This window comes from Nannospalax galili, unplaced genomic scaffold (genome assembly GCF_000622305.1).
Source record: "Nannospalax galili isolate Female #2095 unplaced genomic scaffold, S.galili_v1.0 scaffold335, whole genome shotgun sequence".
In the NCBI taxonomy this organism is placed as follows: Eukaryota; Metazoa; Chordata; class Mammalia; order Rodentia; family Spalacidae; genus Nannospalax; species Nannospalax galili.
Window position 1 is genome coordinate 4855065 of NW_008337842.1, and position 20198 is coordinate 4875262.

Sequence of the window (20198 nt, forward strand, 5' to 3'; positions counted from 1 at the left end):
ATAATCGTATTAATTCAACTGTAAACCTAAAAATTTACAGCCAATTTTGAAAGAAATGCATCTTAGCTCTGCAAATTGTTATTGAATATGTCAATGCTGTTGTAATGAAATGCTTCTAATCATGTGGTTATTAAATAATTAAAAAAAAAAACTCATGTACCTTATGTCTGTTTATTGCCAGTATTACACTCAACAAATTACTAAAATCTTACTGGAAAAGTAGCATATTAAAAATCAATAATGGGAAATATGCATGATTATCTTCCACCAAATGGAGAATATGCTGATAAATGCCATAATTGGAGCACCCACTCCTTCAGATTACTCCTGGAACTTGCTGTCAAACAAGAGCTTTCTTCTCTCTTTCTTTGAAACAGTATATCCAGCATTAAACAGGGAAGGAAAGTCAGACCCTTATCCTATCAAAGAAGAATTCTACTAGATTCTATTAGACTACGTGATACAGTCCTGACAATGTATAATTTCCCCCCTCAGTTCCAATTTCTGATTATTAAAATATAACATTTTATTCAGAAAGATGACCACCAGTGAAATGATTCTGATTCCAATGGCTGAACAGTTATTGCTTTATAAATGCAGTTAACAAGAAAACCATTAACTCCAGTCAGAATCAAAGATTAACATGCTCAGTGTCTGTAGCACAATCCAGATCCTGATCCATATCTGACAGTCACTACAATTTTACCAATTTTTACTTAGCTATGGACAAAGCTCTGTGTTAGCATGAGATAGTACGAAGTCTGCTTTATGTTTGGGAAAAAAAACATAACTTGCCAGAGTTAGGTCTGTTCTTGTAGATTAATCACCCCAATTCTTTTTGTCTCTGGAAAAAGTTACAGTAAGCAATGCCGGGCTTTAAAGAGTACTGTATAATTCAATAACTAGTCTAAAAATGTATTTCAAAGCTTATTTTTCCTTTGAAAAACTTTTCTGTAGACAGTAGAAAAAATTACAAGAAGTTGTATTTAATTTTGGATGTGTAGGGGAGGCTAACCTCTCAGTATTATTTAGTCCTTTAATCTGTTTTTCCACAGGACAATCTGAATGTGTTTTGCCCCCTCTCATTACTGCAAGAAAGATGCTTCAAGCACCAACCTTTATTCTGTGTTGACATTGACTTCTCCATCTTTCTATCTGACAATAGCCTCATTTCAGACCCTGGCCTGACCCCCTGCAGCAGTAGTGTTTGAGTGACTGATATATACAGAATGCTCTGCAAGCAATGACAGTGAGGAGAATGCATGAAAGAATAGAGCTAGATTTCTTACCACCAAGAAATGACTACTAAATGATTAGATAGAACTAAATAAGAAGGTAAATGCTAATCTCTGCTATCGGATGCCACGGAACAAAATCTGATAGCACTGTATGTATGTGCACATACATAAACATACTCATACAAATGCAAAACTGATGATCTTTCTTTGCAAAAATTACAGGGATTAAGCTGCCAGCTGTCACAGCAAGAGCTTTCATTATTATTATTTTATTAATTTTACATGATGTACAACAGCAAGCTTATCTGTGTACTGTTAAGTATTTTTGTAATTAAAACTCCATCACACTTGTCAGAATAAATGAATAGAGCTCATTCTCCCTTATGTAACATCCTTAGTTTTTAATCTTGTTTTTTATTTGTTGTTGTTCATTATACATTCATTAAAATACAACTTTATAACCTACACTGAACACAGCCCAGCTTAGTTGGTGGTCCCCAATTTGCACTCAATGAATGCTTGTTGAATTCAAATATACATGATCAACAAAGTGAAATAAAACAAAAGAAAACCCCAGGGTATCTGCTGTTTCACAAATGCTTCTAGACTAAATGAGGTACTGTGTTCCACTATGGCAGTTACCAAGAAGTACCACATTATAGCAATGCTTGAATAAAGACAGCCTGATTCTTAGCATCTATTTCAGTCAAGAGAAGACCTCAACTGCTCTGAGCACCCCTTCCTTCAGGTGACTCTTGGAACTTGCTGTCAAACAAGAACTTTCTTCTCTCTTTCTTTGAAACAGTATATCCAGCATTAAATGGAGAAGGAAAAGTCAGACCCTTATCTTATCAAAGAAGAATTTTACAGTTTTTGATCCCTCCTTACCCAGACCAGTACACATACAGGTACCAATAGATGGTATCAATATAATCCCTTTTGTTTGCAACACAAATGAGACAGTCTTCATATCTTCATTGCTTCCGACAAATAGTCAAGCTGTTTTGATGTGAAAAACATCTATATACACATCCATACATTATTCCCAGTCAAGGACAAGGAAGGGTCATGAGTTTAATGCTCAGATTACAAGAGGAGCTCAAAGTTCAGTGAACTTGTCTACATTATAAACAAACTACGATAAAATGAACTTTTTAGTTGCATGATTAGTAAAAGTCATCTGTCCAGAGCATGTATATACTGTAAAAGTAAATCCTACACCCCATATTTTCCATTTCCTGGTAGAAATCTCCTGATTTTAATTAAAAATAGAGAAGGAAGATGTGAAAATAGGCACTAACACTAATGAATGTCCCATAATGGAAGGGGATGACAAAAAATTTTTCTAAATTCGGTAAATTTTCCCATTTCCTGGGGAATTGCTATGTTGAGAAATTATAATAGGCAAGTAGATCTGAGTTTACTATTGAACCTGGTTGAACTCACCTCCGCCATTAAACCATGAAAATACCAGAATAAAAAGATCACTCTCCAACAAACACTGTATTTCTTTTCTTAATTAGGTTTATGTTTTCAAAGAGTATTCTTTGAAAAGCTGCTTGTGTTCTACTACTGAAATCTACTTTGGGCAATCTAATTGTCACAAAACTATTAAGTCTTGTCTTTCTTTGCTTGATGTTGTGGAAAGCTGCAATAAACGCAACATTAAATGACACTTCCAAAGAGCTGTGGTCAAGAGAAAAGAAATACAGTCTGAGTTCTAATCTCTTTTTGTCATTAATTAGGCAAGTGTTTCCTTAGCCTTTCACCGCTTTTTCCATCTAAGTTTTTGAAAAATATATTTATTTTGATTGCTTTGCCTCAGACTGCATCTCTCCATCTCCACAGAATCATTTCTATTTGTCCTGCTATTTCCCATCTTCCTTAAAGAACAAAAGCCCAAATGAAACCATGTCATGTCTTCATATCCCTCTAATTAACACCCCTTCAAGCCACATTAGTAGCAAAATGGTCTCTATAATTTCCTTTTCTCTTTTCTCATGAAGTCTTTGTTTTTATCATCCTATCAAATGACTATAGTGAACATTATAGTAGCAGTCTTGCTGCTAACTGAGCAGGCTGTGTTCTAGACTAATCTATCACTTCACCTTGGAAACTTTTCTCTGGCTTCCTCCTACATCCAGGTTCTGCCTTGCCAGTTTTTAGATTCTTGCTCACCACCTGAATACTCTCCCTGGATAATCCCATCTCAATGGCTATGTAAACATTTGGGGGTCATGGTTTCTACTCTGTCCTAAAGACTTTCATATAAATTATTGCAACACCACCAAAATATTTATGAGGACCCAAACTACAAGTCACAACACACCTTCCAGCAAGTTCCCATAGTGGAGCATTGTAACTTCTAGTAAGCTCTAACAATAAACCATTGCAACTTTCAGACATATACTGACCTCTCACCCATGGAAGTAGCAAAGTCACGTTGTGAAGTGACAGACTCTGGGTCAGATTACCCAGATACACATTATCTTTCAGCTACTTATTTAATCAATCCAAGCCTCATTTTCTTTTGCTTATAATATGTGGGTGGAGGTTACAATTACACTTATATTAGCATTTTCTATAATTTTTCACCAGATTTATTTATTTATTTATTTATTTATTATTTAGTGTGTGTGTCCATGTGGAGGTCAGAGGACAGTTTGGGGGACATGGTTCTCTCCTTTCATCATGTGGGTCCTGGGGATCAAACTCAGGTTTGGGAGCAAGTACCTTTGCCCACTGAGCCATCTTGCTGGCCCAATCATAGCATGTTTGCAAGAGAAACACAAAGTGCTTATTTGGGTACTTAGACTGCAGTAAAGGCTATTTGGGGGAAACTGTGAAACTCTGATGCTGACAAGTTAGCATATGACTATTTCAAAGACCTTGGCAGAAGACAGGAGACTTCTAGCCAGAGACAACATGGTGGGGCAGAGACCATGAGTTCATGTTACTATCATCTCTTCTTTACCTTCAAGCCCCATGGGTCTGATGTAGAGATGGCCAGATGGATATTATTCAGCTTTTATATTATAGCTGAGGAACTTGAAACTTGGGGCCCCTGACTCTTATGATTAATTTGTCTTTATTAAACTGCAGAGTTGAGAAAGTTTCCTCTTCATTCAGGAAGAAGACAACTCAATCTTTCTAGACTGCTCATTATACAAATATCCAGGGAAAGATGGTCTGTGTTAGGACAGTGCCTAACACAGTGAATATGAAACAAAATAGGAGCTCCATGGAGATATTTCCTCAACACTATTATTGTTAGAAAATATGACAGAGCTGAAGAGATGGCTCAGCAGTTAAGAGGAGGACTTGGGTTTGATCCCCAGGACCCACATGGTGGCTAGCAACCATCCATAACTCCAGTTCCAGCATACTCCGGCACCCTCTTCTGATCTCCATAGGCATTGCACAACATGGGTGCACTTACATACATGCAGACAATAGACTTACATACATAAAATTTTAAAAAATATATTTTTTATATAGAAAGAAAATATGTGCTATTTCCTGTTCTGGATACCACCTCTTCCCCCAGGAATTCATTCATCTTCCTCTGTGTTTCCCAGTGGCTTGTGTAGATTGCAAATATATCATGTCTCATATAGTATAGTTTGTTTATATCTCTATTTCTCCTGCCTTACTATGACATCCTAGAGAACAGGGACTATAGTTCATCTAGGTCCCATATTCTTGCCCTTACACTCCAGCATCAAGACAAGTGATTAAAAGAGTTTGTGCTATCCGGGTGTGGTGGTACATGCCTTTAGTCCTAGCACTTGGGAGGCAGAGGTAGGTGAGATAGAGCCCAGCCTGGTCTGCATGACAAGTTCCAGGCTAGCTGGGGCTACAGGGAGACCCTGTTTCAACAAGACCAAATATAAAGTTAGTCATCAATGAATGTGTAATTATTTGTAATCAGAAACTTAAAGAGTGTTGTGGTTGGGAAGACTTATCTGTCAAGGCCATGATGAAAAACTGTCATTATTCAAAAGGAACATGTAGATTTCAGGATAGTAGAGAGACATGAGGCTTATTAAGAAAATAAACATTTGATCTTTAAAATACAGAAAATAGAGATGCTGTTGGCTCAGTATTACTTTTCAAAGAAAAATCGGTTTTCATCTCCAGAGTATAACATAAATGCTACATTTAACCCCTAAGGCATTGAGAATTCTGGATAGAGATGTAATACCCCCCTGCTTAAAATGGATATAGAACACAAGTTTTCTTCATCCCTCTTTAGAACTGTCAGAAAATTCTTCAAGAGTCTGAGAAACTGTGTCCCCAGAGGGAGGTGAAACAACACCTATATATAGATACACACTGGTCCATGGTCGTAATTTGCCTTGGTATCCATGGGGATGACAGTGCTAAGGAAATGCAAGCTGATATTATGACATGAAGCTGAGCTATATGATTTTGCATTAAGCATTTGGCATCAAGAGATTTTGATGTGATCTGAAGTGTGGATAACTTTATTAAAAGAGTGTTATGTGCTTATTCTGACTTTAGATGGTGTCAAATTTTGTCTTAGGAGGAAAGGCTTTTAGAGAGTTTTGTCCTGATGTTGATAATTGAATGTTTACTTTGTGACTTCTGTTAGAAGTAATAATTAGGTATAAGGTCATATTTGTTGAAAGTAAAAGAGCAATTATCTCCAATCAAGAAGATCAAGGTGGGAAAAGAAAGGAATAGATCAGAGTTGGTATACTGCAGTTATCAAGATCCAGAACCTAGTGAAATAGAGAGTTGTTTTGGGTTCAAGTTCTAGACGTGCTATTTCCTGGCTGTATAAACTTGGAGATGTCACTAAACTTCTAAAAACTCCAGTTTCTTTGATGATATTTATAGTTTAGGCTTTTTATGAAGACTAGAGGAGTTACCACAGTCATGCTTAGCCTAGTGGTGATGCAAAAAGTGAGGGATGGGTTTCTATCTTGCATATCCATTTATTTAAAAAGAATTGCCTAGACATTGCCATGTGCTTATCTAATGTCTTATTATCAGCTGATAACAATGCTTTCTTTAATTTCTGGCTGAGATGCTCTTAGTCTTACTTCTTCCAGGATTCTCCAGACTTCTACATTTTGATCCTTTTTGCTTTCTGTTTATAGTTAGTCAAATAATGCATAAAGTACATTTAGAATAAAGCAGAGCTTGTGGTGTATTTTCGGTATATGGTAGATATACTATGAGTTATAATTTTCCACCTATTTTGCAGGTTTTCTTTCCCATCAGTCACCTGATTCTTCTCTGTACTCAAGGGAGTCTACCTGTCTCTTCTGATTCTCTCTGATTGCAGGCTGCTCCTCAGATTCCTCTTTGGAGCCTACTAAGGGATAAAGGGGCTTCCACACTCATTCAGGCAGCCTCTCACCCACTGCCTGCACATCTCTCTAATGACCAGCTGTGCACTGTTTCTCTTTGGCCAACTTCCCTTACCCAGAATAGGAATTGGACCTCTATCTGAATGTCTTTTAGAGTTCTTGGCCTTGCACCTTGAGAAGCTGAACTGGCATTCTGTTCTTAGTTTTCACATCTGACTGCTCTGCTTGCTCCTGAGAAATACAGCTTTGAAAGTCATGCTGTGAAAAAGTAGATCTAAAATTGAGAAAAAGTAGATATAGCTACAGACATTCATTATAATAAATGCTGGTCATGTTTGGCAAAGGAACAAAAATGCTTCCAGAAGGAAAAACATCCCTCCCATACAGAATTATAATTTTTTCAAAACAGGCATCTGCAAGTACATACATATGGAAACCTACCTTTGAGATTCTGATTTTGTTTCTTTAGTAGATGATAATCCTGGAAAGAGTACTTTGAAGCTCACACTTATACAAGTGACTGTTAAAATGTAATTTCTTTTTTAATAGAAGGAAGAGTTTATTTGAGCATATGGTTCCAGGGGAATTACAGTCCATCACAGCAGGAAGGCATGGAGGCAGAGGTGACTGGAGAAGGAGCAGAAGCTAAGCTCTACATCTTCTAGCAGGCACAAGAAACAAGAGAGAAACTGGAGATTGGACAAGGCTTAAGAACTCTCTAAGCTCACCCCCAGTGACATGCTTCCTCCAGGACAGAAACACTTTCTAAGACCTTCCAAAACAGGGCCACCATCTGGGGACAAAATGTCCAAATACTTGGAGCCTATGGGGAACATTTTCATTCAAACCATCATGTGGGGTCTCTCCCTCTCTTCGCGGGTCGTTGGCCACCGGCCCACGAGGGCAGGGAGAGCAGAAGTGACGATCGGGGTCAGGACAGCCAGTGAGCACTGACGGAAGAAAGCCCTTCCAGGAAGGCTGGTCCCAGGCGCAGTGAAACAGCAGTGATACAGCTCCAGACACAGTGAAATAGCTCCGTTTATTCAGTGGGAGAACTAGAGAAATTATAGTGTGGAGGCAGTAGCCAAAGCCTCAGCTGATAGGTGCTCATAGTATGCTTTATTTACATGTGGCAGTGGGCTCCTATCTTCCAGACTATCAGGCAATGCCTGATTATCATATAGAAAAAACCTGGGGGTAGTTTTTACTCCAGGTAACTATGCCAAAGGTCATGTTCCAAATAAGGTCAGGCATCCGTGCTTGGTGGCACTTTCCAGGTAAGCCACAAAGAGAGCAGGAGGCCCCCTGCTGAAAAGGGGAGTCCTTCCATTTGGTGCCGTGCCCCTTAGGGCTATCCGGACATGGAGAACTACAACCCTAACAGCAGGGTTTCCCAACACCATCACATTGAACCCCTGGCCCCCATAGGTTCATGGCCATATAAAATGCAAAATACATTTAGTCTAACTTTAAAAGTCCCCATAGTCATGATCAGTCTCAATACTATTCAAAAGTTCATAGTCCAAAGTCTTGTCTGAGACTCAGGGAAATATCTTAACTATAAGCCCCTGTAAAATCTAAAGACAAATTACATACTCCCAACATACAGTGGAACTGAATACATATTACCATTCCAAAAGGGAGGAATAGAAGCATAGTAAGGAAATAACAGACCAAAACAAGACCAAAACCCAGCAGGACAAACACAAAATCCAGTAGCTCCACATCCAACTTCAGGGACTTTACTTCCAAAGGGCCTAGGTGGCTCAGCCTCTCCAGTTTTGCTGCGTGGGCTGGTACCACTCCCTGTATGCAGGTTTCCTTGGCAGATGCCTCACAGCTCTGGCATCATGAATGTCTTCTTGAGGTTTCCATTGCCAACCAGGCTTCACCTTCACAGCTTCATGCAATGGCCTATCAGGGCCTTCTTTATGCAGAGGCTCCCTGCTGCATGCCACCTGGCCTCACTGGCTCTCTAAAACTTCAGAGGAAGAACTGATGACTCCTTCACTCTTGCATCTTTCATGCCTCTAAAGCCAGCACCAAGTGAACAACACTGCCAAGTTTGACTGCAAGTTTGGGATAGACTCCAGTCTGCTTTATCAATTTTAGAAGCTTTTCTCTTCAGTGGTCCCTGCAGCATTTTCCTTTCACTAGTTGGACGCTTAACTGGGTGCGGTCTTGCCCTGGAGGCACTATCTCTATTTAAGTCCGTATCTCTAGGCACTTCCTTAATCACTTTAATCTCCTTATTAAAGGGATCCTCTCCCTTTAATAGGCCAAGGCTCAACATTTATCTTCCTAGTGCTCTTTTCAATCCAAACTGTGTTTCTTTATTTCTTTCTGCCCCATTTGCTCTTTTTCACTGTAGATCTGCATAATATTCACCATTAATAGCCATGCCACCATTTCTATATTAGGCTGTCTTGAAATTTCTACCACCAGAGAAATTAGTCCACGGTTTTTCAACTTAGCCCCGGGCAACCTTTTTGGCTGTGGGCAGACTCCAGTCAGAATCTTTGCCAAAATATCCCAAATGTGCTTAAGTCCTTATTTCCCTCTGGAACTACATTGTTCTCAGCACTACTTTCTTCCAGGCTCCTACTAGAATGGCCTATTAAGCTCCACTTATAGCAATCAGCTGCTTTTCTAGCCTAACCTTCCAAAGTCTTCCACATTTCTTCAAAACCCCACATGGTCATGTTCTTCACAGCCAACAGCCCACTCTCTGGTACCAATTACTGTATTAGTCATTTTTCTGTTGCTGTGATAGAAACACTGACCAAAGCAATTTATCAAAGGAAGAGTTTATTTGAGCTTATGGTTACAGGGGAATTATAGTCCATCAAAGCAGGGAGGCACGGTGGCAGAAGTGGATGGAGGAGAAGCAGAAGCTAAGCTCTACATCTTCCAGCAGGCACAGGAAACAAGATTAAAATGAGAATACTAAATTAACACATCTTTCTGACAACCACATTATATTCACCTGACAAGACTCAGCAATGTAGGGTATGTTCAGTGTAGGCTGTTGAAGACAGGAAAATACCAAGGGGAAGAAAAGAAGATTACAGATGGGCAAAGGAAGAAGTGTGGGAGGGAAAGGGGAAAGAGAGGAAGGGAGAGGAGGGAAGGAGAGATAGAGATAGAGATAGAGAGAGAGAGAGACCTAAAGAGGAGAAAAAGAAAAAGAACCAAGGGCAGAATCTGAACTCTAAATATTAAACATTTCATTAAAGATTCATCAACTAAAAGTATTTTGCTCATGTATGTGAGCTTGCTCACAGATGTCAAATATGAGATTTAAAGTAGATTTCATATTTAATTTAATGACAGAGGGTAAGTACAGAATAAAAGAAAGGTTACAGGGAGCTGTAGGAGTTACCAAGTTTAGATTGAGCTTCATGATTATGTATGTGTACTGTTATTTCTAATCTTTTTAGAAAACATATGCAATAGAATTCCCATACAGCACTTTTTGCAGACTGGCTTTTTTTCTGGATGCATCCCTCCCTACCATCTTCCTTTTTCTGTTTACACAAAGTAGGCTTTAATTTCTGCTTGGTGCAACACATTTCTCTGTCTCAGCTATGTTAACCTTGAAAAGTCTTCCAGTGCCCTCCTTAAACCAACTGGCCAGCCACCTAACAGGAAAGGGAACAGGTAAAGAAATCCAGTGGGATCATTGTCATATAATCTTGTAATTCTCCTGTCTAAAGGACAGTGAAATGAACGGGTCAAAAATACAAGTTTGAGATCTGTATGCTCCACCTATTTTTCCATCATGCTGCTTTTGTGGATCAAATGTTTGTAGATAAAGGAACTGAAGCAGCATTTGCCATGACGTGTGAAGCCTGGGATGTGTTTCACTCATCTGATCCCTTCCACAGTCCTACAAGGTTTGTAGATGAGAAAGTGATACTCAACTTTATGATTTCAGTCATCTTATTCTGAAGGAGTAAATTTGGGAAGTAAATTGAAAATCAGTTTGGCCTGAGCCTCAAATTGTGTATTCTACTCCAAGCCTGCTATGATTATAAAGAAATACTGGAAAAGGATCAGAAATGGCAATGCCTGGACATCACTGTTGATTACCTACCCTATAAACTTAACGAGAACAAAAGATGAAATAAACAAACCAAAAATGTACCTACCCAAGGCATTTGTAAACTATAATTTTGAAAAGTCCTGAAATAAGCTGTCTGGGTTTGAAAAGTTATTTGCTATTTCTTTTGTTAATGACATATTGCCATTTAAATAAGTAGAGACTTTAGACAATGTAGAAAATCATAGAGAAAAGAATAAAAATAACTAGTAATTCCACTATAGTAGTGTTTATGATAGGGGCTCTGAGCCATCTAAAATGGAGTTAATTTATAGGCTTTAAAATTAATTTTCCTTTTCAGAGTCTTCCAGACAACTAGTCATTTACTCATATGAACACACAGCAATTGTGACAACATGCAAAGTCCTATGCAAACTCAAATCAGATAAAATCCCAGCATAGACATGGAAAAGTGGGTAAGAAATCCCAACCCAACCTGAGGAACTTCTGGCAATTGATGGCTACTGGGAAGGGGAAAGATAGGGTCTTACAGGGTTGGGACTCTTGGTGGGCCCAGTGAATGGATCCACACTGAAAGACATTAGGGGACACAAGTCAGACTCTATAGGCCTTATTACATATATGAGAGTCCATTAAATAAGGTGAGGGGTAATGGCATGAGGTAGGGAGAGGGGAGAAGATCTAAATGCCATCAACATCTTTTGGAATCTAATATGTCAAACCGTAATGAGAAAAGCAAAATATTTATAACCAGTCACAGAGGACCATGAGGTGGATCCTTTTGTTACTTACTTTACAAATGCAGGACTGTGAGATTTTCAACAGAACCCAAACAGAGGAAACATAACTGCAATGGAGAAGCTTTGCCAGATTTTTAAATGCTTACTAATTGTATAAAAATTGCAAAAATTCAATAAAAATGAAAAAAGGAAAAAATCCTTTTGTATAAGAAATGTAAGAACAGTTTAGGTAGAGTCAGTGGTTTTGTTATCTTCAGTGTGGCTTACAAATTTGTTCTAGCTGTTGCTGCTCCAGGCAGCAGGAAAAGAGGAAAGTGCATAGACATGCCAAATTCTTCCCACTCTTCTGTAGTCTGTCTAAATCACATAGTTTGTCCAGACACAAAGAAATCTAGCCAAATTAGCTATTCTTCTAGTGCTGGGTGGGGGTAGTAGCTTAGTCTATTCCAGTGACTATAGGAAAATACGTTAGGCTGTGTAATTTATAAGTAGCAGAAATTTAGTTCTCATAGTTCTAGAAGCCAGGACGTCTGGGTAACAGCTGTGTATCTGCTTTCAGGATGTCATCTTCCTGCTTTATTCTTACACAATGAGGGGGTCGGGGAGGTCCTTTAATTTAGAGAGCAGAGAACTTATGACCTATTCACTCTTCCAAATGCCCCATCTCATGAGTATTAGGTTCCAACATAAGATTTTGGGGGGAACACCAACTGTCAGACCCTAAGAGATACAATGGATTTCAAAGAGAGATCATCTTCACCTATAGATTACTATTTTATTTTAGATCCACAAAGAATTCTTAATATTTATTTATTTTTATTTGTATGCACATGTCTGTGTGGCTTTGTGTATGCTATGTGTATGGGTATTGATGGAGGCCAGAAGAGGGTGTTAGGTTCCCTGAAGTTGGAGTTACATCCAATTGCAAGCTGCCCTAAGGGGTGCTGGGAACTAAACTCAAGTCCTCTGGAAGAGCAAAAGTGCTTTTAACCACTGCACCATCTCTCCAGACCCCTATAAAGAATAATAATGTGAATATCTATAGCTACATGTTTTACAAACAGATCTAAGATATCACATATACTCTCATAACATGAATTTTAACATCAAGCAAGTAAATTGGCAATGCTGCTCAACATCGCTAAATATTCTGCTTTTACAACACTGAAATGAGCCACCTGCCCTTGGCCACAGTAGTACAATTCTGCCATCTTGAAATGGATCAAACTAGTGTGGCTCTTCCCATGGGCACATCACATCAGTGTTTCTTTCTTTGTCACTTCCATGGGAAAAATATATCACACTGACCTGTGAGTTTGGACCTGGCCCCATGAGCAGGGTTTCTATGATTATGTGGGATCTCATGTTCCTTCGACACTGGCATGAACAAAGCTTTCCTTGGGTAGTGTTTACTTAGTTCAAGAATGGTAAGACATGTGGAGAAAACCTATATCCAATCAGTAGCTTGGAGCTGCCAATCCCAGTCCAGCCAACATCAGCCATATAAATATGAACTTAATACCATAATCTTATACATCACTGAAATTTAGTGGCTGTTTACTATGCAAAAATACATGACCAATAACCAGCATGTGCTAATACCCAAAAGAAAGGAAACAGGGCCAGGTGTGGAACACACAAACGACCAGGAACAAGTTCACCTACCTCTGCATCTTTGCACTGTTCCTCTGACCCCTATGGCTAAGTGACTGCCCTTAATTTCCAGGTGTCACCAGATAAATGAGCTAAACTTATTACCCTACTTGTGCCATTTTGATCTTACATGTTTTTTTCATTTTTACTTTCTCATTGGTCTGGACCTCAGTCCCAGCCTAGTACAAGAGGCTAATGGAGTACAGAACAGCTTTTGGCTTCTAAAATGTCAAACTGTAATAAGAAAAGGAAAACAATTATTAACAGAACCAGTCACAATGCCCATGGGGCGCATCCTTTTACCCCTTGCCTTATAAATGCAGGGCTGTGAGATTATCAGTGGAGCCCAAACAAGAAACACAACTGCAATGGAGAAGCTTTGACAGTCTTTTAAATGCTTACAAAAAAGCACAGAGTTACTAAAAGATAAAACAGCAACAGTGAGAACCATATACATCCTGAACTCTCATGAAAAAATTCCTAATACTTTTGGGGACTTTGTTTAACCGTAACTTGAGGGGGGGCAATTTATGGGGTTTCTAGCATTTTATTATATCATAAAACATATACAAAATTCCTCACGGATAATGCTGTGCAGCGCCATAGTTGATTCACTTATTCGTTGCAACATTTCTTGACTAACAGTTTGTTAGGAATATGACATAATCATTCCATAAATTGGACCCCAAACATATATACATTCCTTGTATATAACTAGTTTATACTCTAGTAGAGAGACATTACACACAATCCCACTTTGAGGTACTATTAACAGAACATTAGACAATGTGCTTAGTATGGTTTGGGTCTTAAATATATGGCACAGATCATGCATGACAAGTTTGGTCCCCAGCCCATGGTACTACTGGTAGACTGTGGAAACTTCAGGAGATAGGACCTGGTGGAAGGAAGTTAGGTCATTGAGAACTGTCCTCTTGAAGGAACTATGGGGACGCTGGCCCCTTTTTGTTTCTCATTTTGTTTCTCAGCCACCAAGAGGTGAGCAGCTTTGCAGTGCACACCTACCATTATTTGCCAATTTTCCACCAGTGCAAAAGTAATGGGGGCAACTGATCATGGATGACACCAGTATAACTGAGCACAATAAATCTTTCTTTCTTATAAATCATTATTTCAGATATTTATCACACTCCTAGAAAACAGGGCTACCTCAGGAAAGCACAAGGAGATAAAAGTAGTCACAATCCAATGTTCTGTCTCTTAATGTAAGAACTCACACCATATTTCACACACCATACCTTTCCAGACTTAGTTCTTGTTTCTCCTGGTTGCTTATCACCAAAACACATTCTATGATTCCAGTTTTCCACTCTCTCGTAACCTACTTACATTTTAATAAATTGCTTCCAATTTCTTTGGTCTTCTTGGTAGAAAACTGTCTCCATTCCACACTTATTAGCTTCAACCCTAAATGTTCTTTCAGCATCTACACATGTTGTGATTGAGTAAAGTTTGTAGAATTTTTGGACTATTTCAATGAAATTATGTTCTGTAAAGAGGTGAGTTATTTTTGTTATATTCATTTAGATTTTAGACATGAATGGGTGTACAACTCATGGTGGCAAATTTACTTGTGAAGAAAGCAACTCATCCACTCTAACCCTTCCTCATCAGGGAGGTCTTGTTTCACAGCAAAAACAAAGGGAATTAATTATTGACTTTTGTATATTCTGACACAACACCCAGAAATTCTAAGTTCAAGACCTTCTAATTGGGAAGTCCTTAATGGCTCTCTTTTTTTAACAAAACAGTCATGAGCCTAGTGTCTGCTATTTATTTCTGTAAAACTTATTTGGTAAATTTAAATCTGTAGTTTCTAAATCATTCTATCTATCTATCTCTATCTATCTATCTATCTATCTATCTATCTATCTATCTATCTATCTATCTATCTATCTATTATCATCATCATCCATCCATCCATCCATCCCTCTCAAATATATTAAGGCAATCTGAAGAATCTTTTAAAATAAGAAACCTTCTCTAAAAACATCTTTGAAGATTCTGATGATTAAACTGGATCTAGAAACTGTAATGTTACGAAGTTCCTCAGCAGATGGGGCTGGAGACATGGCTCAGTGGTTAAGAGCACTGGCTGCTCTTGTAGAAGAAAGGGTTTTGTTCCCAACACCCACATGGCAGCTAACAATCATCCTTAACTCCTGTTCTAGGGGATCTGACACCTTCTTCTGTCGTCCATAGACATTGCATGACCCAGGTGCACTTGCAGACACACATGCAAACATTCATACACATGGACCATTGCAGAAGAGAGGGCAGAATGACTGTAAGATCCAGGGAGGAGGTGCATGACCATATGGAAATAGAGTCTGGCAACCTCCTGGGACCCTGATCATATGAACCTATAGCAATGGCGTCAGCGTGCACAAGACCCATGCAAACTCAAGCAAACAAAACCCCAGGATAGGACTGGGGAAACGGACAGCAGACTCCAATCTTAGCTGAAGAAATATTGACAATGGATTACTGTTGGGTGAGGAAGAGCTGATCTTCCTAAATTGAGGGACTCTAGATAGGCTGACTAGACCTAATAGTCTTTTTTTTTTTTTCCCTTACATTTGAAAGGTGAAAAGGTTTATTTTGGTTCCTGGTTTCGGAGTTTCAGCCCATGTTCAATTGGATGTTTGGGGGCCTTCATGGCAGAGGGAAAATGTAGAGAAGGTTGCTCATCTTATGGTGGCCAGGAGGAAAAAAAGAGAAAGGAAAAGGTTGTAACATACATACAACCTTTGAGGACATGCCCCAACTATATATTGTTATCTCATTAGGCCCAATCCTAAAGGCTCCACTGTTTCTCAATAGTGTCACAGGATGATGACTGAGCCTTTACCACATGGGCCTTGGAGGAGACATCTAAGCCATAGCACTAGGCCCTAAGTAGTGCCTGCATCTCCCGTAGTAAATGAGACCAAGTCTCCTAGCTGTAACATTCACACTCCCACAACAGACTTTGACAGTTCCAGTTGCTCTGAATGTTATTTGCTATTTAAAAATTTTTTAATTTAATTCTTGTGTATTTCATACAATTCAAAATCTCAGTCAGTCTTCATCATCTTTATACCCTCTTCTCCACTGGCACCCTCCCATTGGTACCCCTGCCACAGGAATTCATAGTCTGTCATTTGTGTTAAGGCCTATTGTATAAAGTTAGTGTCCCCACATTTCCCTCTGTGTAAGTTCATCTACTGAGATCTAGTCAGCCTATCTAGAGTCCCTCGCTCTAGGAAGATCAGCTCTTCCTCACTCAGCAGTAATCAGTTGCTAATATTTCTTCAGCTAAGATTCGAGTCTGCTGTCCATTTCCCCAGTTGTATGGGAGGGCATTCTTGCTGGTTAGGCAGTCTAGCCAATCAGTGAGCTTCATGTACATTTTCTATGTTACCATATTTTACTTGATCCATGTAGTTTTTCTGTTATGCTTTGCTGTTTATAGGCCAGGATAACCTTAAATTCACTATGCAGTCTAGGATGACCAGGAAATTCCAATCTTCCTGCCTTTACTTCCTAAGTGCTGAGATCACTCATGTGTACCACCACACCCAGTTTTATGAAATTGTTGGGCATTGAACCCAGAACTTCATGCATGATAGTCAAGTACTCTGCCAGTTAAACTGCATCTCTAACCCTTATTATATTTTCCCTGCATTAAGTAATTGGTTTCATGTTTCCATTCACATACGTCATTTACTCTGACCATATCCATCTCCATTACCTTCTCCTGTTCCCTTCCATTCCACCTGTCTTTTTGCTCTTACTAAATGGTTGTCCTTCCCCTCTGCTTTTATGTGATATACATGAATGTGTGTACGTGTGCATGTGTGTATACATGTGTATGTGTGTATATATGTGTATGTATGCATGCGTGTATATGTGTGTATGTGTATGTGTGTATGCATGTATGTGTGTATGTATGCATGTGTGTATGTGTGTATATGTGTGCATGTGTATATGCGCATGTGTGTATGTGTGCATGTGTGTATGTGTATATGTGTATGCATGCATGTGTGTATGTGTGCATGTGTGTATGTGTTCATGTGTGTATGTGTATGTGTGTATGTGTGTATATGTGTGCATGTGTATATGCGCATGTGTGTATGTGTGCACGTGTGTATGTGTATATGTGTATGCATGCATGTGTGTATGTGTGCATGTATGTATGTGTTCATGTGTGTATGTGTATGTGTGTATGTGTGTATGTGCATGTATGTGTGTATATATGTGTATGTGTGCATATGTGTATGTGTGTATGCATGTACTTGTGTATATGTATGCATGTGTGTATGTGTGTATATGTGTGCATGTGTATATGTGCATGTGTGTATGTGTGTATATGTATGTGTATATGTGTGCATGTGTATGCATGTGTATATGTGTATGCATGCATGTGTGTATGTGTGTATGTGTATATGTGTATGCATGCATGCATGCACGTGCATATGCATGTATGTGTGTATATGTGTATGTGTATATGTGTGCATATGTGTATGTGTGTATATGTGTGCATGTGTGTGCATGTGTGTGTGTATATGTGTGCATGTGTGTGCATGTGTGTGTATATGTATGCATGTGTGTATTTGTGTATATGTGTATGTGTGCATATGTGTATGCATATATGTGTGTTTGTATATATATGTATGTATCCATGTGTGTATGTGTGTATATGTGTGTATGTGTGCATGTATGTGTTTATATGTGAGTATGTGTGTATGTATGCATGTATGCATGTATGCATGTATGTATGCATGTATGTGTATGTGTGTGTATTTTGTGTTTGCATGTGTGCATCTCTCTCACTCGCTCTCACCCTGTGTGTATATCTGTTTGTCTCTCTCTTCCTCTCTCTCTCTCTCTTTCTGTAGTCTACAATCCACTTATGTCAGAAATTGTGCACTATTTGTCTTTCTGAATCTGGCTTATTTTGCTTGCTATGATGATTCATTTTTCTTAGATCACAATAGCAGCTGATACTGAGACTTACAGATTCCCAAGCTTTAAGCATTAACAGGATCTCAGGTTTTTAGGTCCAGGGGGCATCATTCTGACTGAGAGATTTTTATTTTTGTCTCCCTTCATAATCAGGAAGGCTATGACCCCATGGTCCCTTGGAGAGTTCTGTAGCAGGCCGCCATATCAGGCAATTCCGGATAGCAAACCCACATAACACCAAGAGTGCTTTCTTTGAGAGCTTTAAGGGATTTCTTCTCAATTGTAGCTAATGATGTTTGCCATTCCCAAGTCCCACCCCTAGGCTGCTAAGGATTATAAGATTTTGCCCTTAGAAGGTTGTATTGCTCTTCTTTGGGCTATAATTACTCCTGCTTGTCATTGTACATTGGCACACAAACATGAGTGTGAGAATTCATCCTTGACTTCTATTCTAGCAGTTTTATGGTTCCTTGTGGGTTAGTGTCCTGACTCATTAAGCTTGTCTTGACACAGTGTCCATCTCCTTCTTGTAGTTGTCTGGATTTTAGCACAGGGAACCTTACTCAAAGAAAATTTAGCATGCCCCTTAAGTGCACTCTCAAGTACAATGCCTTATTTACTACGATTCTTCACAACCTGCCTTATAGACTCAATAATTCAATTGTTACTAGGCTGAGTGTACAAAGCCTGATGCTTCCTTTGAAGGGTTGTACACACAGAGAAAATGGTGAAGAGTGGATAATTAGGGACAATGAACACATAGTAACATGAAAATAGGATCACAAATATTACCTGAGCTATTCAGTGTGGAATCTGTGATTGCTAGGCAATATGGACCTGTGAACAGATGCTGGTGAAATTGCAGAGCAAACGTGTTCTCAAGAAATTTACCAGATTCAAAAACATTAACACATCTGCAATAATATCAGGTCATATAAGGAAGAATATAATTAAGTGCTAAGTATGTGAAAAAGACTATAAAGAGGTGTTTTATGATTCTCTGGGACTGTGTCTGCTTCCCTGTATCATGAGAAAGTAAATCAAAACAAACTAATACTCCATAGAACATGGGAAATTTGCTTGATTGCCTTGAACCACATGACTAAGATTCTACCTTCCACTCTACTAAGATTATCCCTCCTTATCTCCCTGTTCCTTCCCCCATTTCTTCCCTCCCTACCCCTCTCCCTTCCTCCTTTTTTCCCTTTTATCTTTAACAGCAGTTAAGCACAACAAATGCAGGGGAACTAAATAGGATAATGGGAAAGCTGTTTCCCTTTTATTTTAGAGCTTGACAAGATACGCTAGCTTCTACATTTTGAGCTCTGTAGGGTATTAAGCACCCAGAGCAGGGGTGGCATCTATCTTTATGGTGCTAGATGTACAGACATCTTATTGGGTTGAAATACCCTTTGCTTCTATTTTTATTCTCTAAATAGAGCTTGTCAAGGTCTTGAAAATTCATCTTAGAAGGTGATGTGTCATCTAGTTTCCTTTGGCAAATATGGGCAGCCCACTGCAGAGCAGAGCACTGCTTATTGAAGGTGGGCCCTGTGCAGGAGCTTGTGTGCATTCAGGCTTTAGAATGTGCCTGTCACTTGGGAGCTCATCAGAGCCTTTTCTTCAGACTCTCCAGGACTCAACAATGGGGTAGCATGTGTCCTATGATCCCATGCCACTTTTCATCACCATTGGAAGCTCTGAAATGTCCATTTTTTCTGAGCCAGTGGGTACTTTGACTGTCCATGGGATCATGTGGGGAAGCCTTAAAAAATACTGAGACTCACCCCAATTTGATGTAATGACTGAACTGCACAGCCTGTCTATTGATCTTTAAAGATTTCTTGGGTGGTTCTAGCATACAGTTGAGTTTGAGTGATGGGAGGCAGAGGAGGAGGAGGAGGAGGAGGAGGAGGAGGAAGAGAGCAGATGAAGGAAGAAGGAGGCAGATGAGGAGAAAGGGGAAATGGAGGGAGAAGAAAGGAGCATCCTTTTCTGATGAACAAGAGAGGAAGAGGAGGAGAAGGAAGTGGAGGTGGCTTGAGACTGCTGTGGGCGTTAAAATGCAGGTAAGTTTAAAATAGGAGAACTTTAAAAAGAATCAGAATGTGCATATTCAAAGCAGCTTTTCTCTCTGGAATTATCTTTAGGACCCTCTTCAGGTTTCTTACACTTTAATGTAGGGACCAAACTTTGC